Consider the following 4067-nt stretch of genomic DNA (forward strand, 5'->3'; position numbering starts at 1 on the left):
CCAGAGAGAGATCTTTGGAATTGACATCCAAATGTGTGCTCCCTGTACCTGTTTTTAACTGTGCGATGGTAAAGTTGACTTTAATAATTGGACTATCTCTCGAATTTAAATTGTACTTCCTTATGGGTCGTCAAACGATTGAAGTGCTCAGAAAAAGCTTATTTTACTTTGTTGAAAAATATTTAAAATTGGCAGTTGAATTTGGGATACTTTTGTCCTTGTGTGATCAATCTGCAGCGCTTTGATTGCCGAGGGTTAAATAGTTGGACTCGAAAGCCAATGGGTTCTCCCGCGCAGGTTTGAACCCTGCGCGCAGCTTCTTTGACGATCAGTTGTTTTTGGTCAATGTCCATCGGGCACTTGATATGGATAATGCGTGAATGTCCTTTGAATCAGTGCTCAAGAAATTAATCTTCAATAATAAAACATTCAGTAGGCTCTTCAGTAGTGATAATCTGTCTTTTTTAGAGGAAAAAATGGTCAGACGAGATAGCGGACTGGTTAAGGCGTTGTAGGAACAGAAGTAGCTGTGATGGCCGAGACGTTAAGGCGTTGGACTCGAAAATCCAATGGGGTCTCCGCGCAGGTTCGAACCCTGCTACAGCGCTTTGACTAACCAGTCTTTATTTGCAACATGTCATTGGGACTTGATATGGATAATGTCCTTAAACGGTGTACTTGTCCTTTGATCAAGTGCTCAGAATATATCTGCCTTGACAAACAGTTCAATTAGGCTCTTCAGTAGATATGTCTTTACAGATGTGAAATGGACAGAATAAGATAGCCGACTGGTTAAGGCCTGGTTTTTAACATAGCAAGCGCGATGGCCGAGTGGTTAGGCGTTGGACTTGAATCCAATGGGGTCTCCCCGCATCAGGTTCGAACCTGCTCACAGCGCTATGGCAAACCAGTCTAAATTTTTAACATATACTTGGTGACTTGATATGGGATAATGTCCTTAATACATGGAATTGTCCAATGATTCAGGTGCTCAGAATATATCTGCCTTGACAACAGTTCAAATAGGCTCTTCAGTACAGATACTGTTGTTTGTGTTAGATTTACGATGGAATAACTGAGAGCCAGGTGGTTAAGTCTTCAGACTTGAAACCCAATTGGTCTCCCTGCTCTTTTTTAAATCTTATTCTCATGAATAGTCCACTTGTACTTCTCTGGGACATAGTTTTTTTGATTTGCACATTAAACTTCCAAACTTCACAGCTTTGGAAAGGACCGAGGTTACTTGGGCGCAAAAAGATCATATATGTCGTGCCATCAAGTTGACCATTTTACACCAATGATGTCTGTTTCCAAATCCCAATCATTTACTTGCATTCCAACAGCTCACATGGCCAGTTCTTTAGACGTTGACCTGAATTCATGGGGTCCCCCACCCATGTTCTTACCTTGCTCGAAGCGTATAGCCACTTCTCTGCTTTCGCCTCATCACTTTCTTTAGATTCCTACTGCTGCGATGGCCAAGTGGTTAAGCATTGGAATTTGAAATCCAATGTGTGCTCCCTGTACTGTTTTACAACTGTGGATGGTAAAGTTGACTTTTATAGGAATTATCTCTCTGAATTTAATTGTACTTCCTTTATGGGCTCGTCAACGATTGAAAGTGCTCAGAAATAGCTTATTTTACTTTGCTTGAAAAATATTTAAATAGGGCAGTTGAATTTGGATACTTTGTCCTTGTGTGATAATCCTCAGCAAGCTTGATTGCGAGTGGTTAAAGCGTTGGACTCGAAAGCCATGGGTCTCACCAGCGCAGTTTGAACCCTGCGCGCAGCTCTTTGACCGATCCAGTTGTTATTGTAACATGTCATTGGGCACTTGATATGGATAATGCGTGGATATAGTCCTTTGATCAATGTGCTCAGAATTAATCTTCAATAATAAACATTTCAAGTAGGCCTCTAGTAGTGATAATCTGGTCTTTTTAGAGAAAAAAATGGTCAGAACGAGATGCGGACTGGTTAGGCGTTGTAGGTAACAGAAGTAGCTGGTGATGGCCGAGAGGTTAAGGCGTTGGACTCGAAATCAATTGGGTCTCCCGCGCGCAGGTTCGACCACTCTCACAGCGCTTGAGACTAACCAGTCTTTATTTGCACATGTCATTGGGGACTTGATATGGATAATGTCCTTAACGGTGTACTTTCTTGAATCAGTGCTCAGAATATATCTGCCTTGACAAACAGTTCAATTAGGCTCTTCAGTAGATAGTCTTAAAGAAGTGAATGGACAGAATAAGATAGCCGACTGGTTAAGGCCTGGTTTTTTTAAAAAGCAAGCTGGATGGCGAGTGGTTAAGGCGTTGGACTTGAAATCCAATGGGTCCCGCGCAGGTTCGAACCCTGCTCACAGCGCTATGGCAAACCAGTCTAATTTTTAACATATACTGGGTGACTTGATATGGATAATGTCCTTAATACATGGAATTGTCCAATGATTCAGGTGCTCAGATATACTTGCCTTGACAACAGTTCAATAGGCTCTTCAGTACAGATACTGCTGTTTGTGTTAGATTTACGATGGGAAATACTGCGAGCCAGGTGGTTAGTCTCAGACTTGAAACCCAATTGGGTCCTCTCTGCTCTTTTTTAAACTCTTATTCTCAGTGATAGTCCACTTGTACTTTCTCTGGACATAGTTTTTTGATTGCACATTAACTTCCAAACTTCACAGCTTTGGAAAGGACCGAGGTTACTTGGCGCAAAAAGATCAATATGTCGTGCCATCAAGTTGACCATTTTACACCAATGATGTCTGTTTCCAAATCCCAATCCATTTACTTGCATTCTACAGCTCCAATGGCCGAGTTCTTTAGACGTTGGACCTGAATTTTCAATGGGGTCTCCCCACCCATGTTCTTACTTGCTCGAAGCGTATAGCCCACTTCTGCTTTCTCCTCATCATCTTTCCATTAAGATTCCTACTGCTGCGATGGCCAAGTGGTTTAAGCATTGGAATTGAATCCAATGTGTGCTCCCTGTATCTGTTTTCACACTGTGGCGATGGTAAAGTGACTTTTAATAATTGGCAACTATCTCTCTGAATTTAAATTGTACTTCCTTTATGGGCTCGTCCAACGATTGAAGTGCTCAGAAAATAGCTTATTTACTTTGCTTGAAAAATATTTAAATTAGCGCGAGTTTGAATTTGGATACTTTTGTCCTTGTGTGATAATCCTAGCAAGCTTTGATTGCGAGTGGTTAAAGCGTTGGACTCGAAGCGCAATGGGTTCTCCCAGCGCAGGTTTGAACCTGCGCGCAGCTCTTGACGATCCAGTGGTTATTTGTAACATGTCATTGGGCACTTGATATGGATAATGCGTGGACATGTCTTTGATCCAGTGCTCAGAATTAATCTTCAATAATAAACATTTCAAGTAGGCTTCAGTAGGATAAATCTGTTTTTTATAGAGGAAAAAATGGTCAGAACGAGATAGCGACTGGTTAAGGCGTTGTAGGTAATCAGAAGTAGCTGTTGATGGCGAGAGGTTAAGGCGTTGGACTCGAAATCCAATGGGGTCCTCCCGCGCAGGTTCGAACCCTGCTCACTCAGCGCTTTGACTAACGAGTCTTTTTGCAACATGTCAATTGGTGATTGGATAATTTGATTGGATAAGTGGATAATGTCCTTAAACCGTGGACTTGTCCTTTGATTCAAGTGCTCAGAATACATCTTCCTAGACAAAGAGTTCAAATAGGCTCTTCAGTACTGACCCTGCTGTTTGTGAGATAGCCCACTTGTTAAGGCCGGCAAAATAACAGAGCAAGCTGTGATGGCCGAGTGGTTAAGGCGTTKKACTTGAAATCCAAACGTATCTTCCTGCGCAGGTTTGAACCCTGCTCCCAGGGTATTTATTTTGAACATATCCTTGGTGAATTGATATGGATAATCTCTTTAATGCATGGACTTGTCCAGTGATTCAAGTGCTCAGAATACTTTTGTCTTTGTGTGAGCTAATTCAGAAAGCTGTGATGGCCGAGTGGTGAAGGCGTGATTTGCCAAAATAAGATCAATATGTCGTGCCATCAAGTTGACCATTTTGCTCCAATGAT

At 41.9% G+C, this 4067-nt stretch overlaps 1 non-coding gene across 1 annotated transcript; it reads left to right on the top strand.

Annotated features, from left to right (window-relative positions):
* Positions 1-2293: 2293 nt before the first annotated feature.
* Positions 2294-2369, top strand: trnas-uga (transfer RNA serine (anticodon UGA)). Its single transcript has one exon. It is a non-coding gene; the product is annotated as a tRNA-Ser (tRNA).
* The last annotated feature ends 1698 nt before the right edge of the window (positions 2370-4067 follow it).

Source organism: Salvelinus sp. IW2-2015, linkage group LG32, assembly GCF_002910315.2.
Source record: "Salvelinus sp. IW2-2015 linkage group LG32, ASM291031v2, whole genome shotgun sequence".
Lineage (NCBI taxonomy): Eukaryota > Metazoa > Chordata > Actinopteri > Salmoniformes > Salmonidae > Salvelinus > Salvelinus sp. IW2-2015.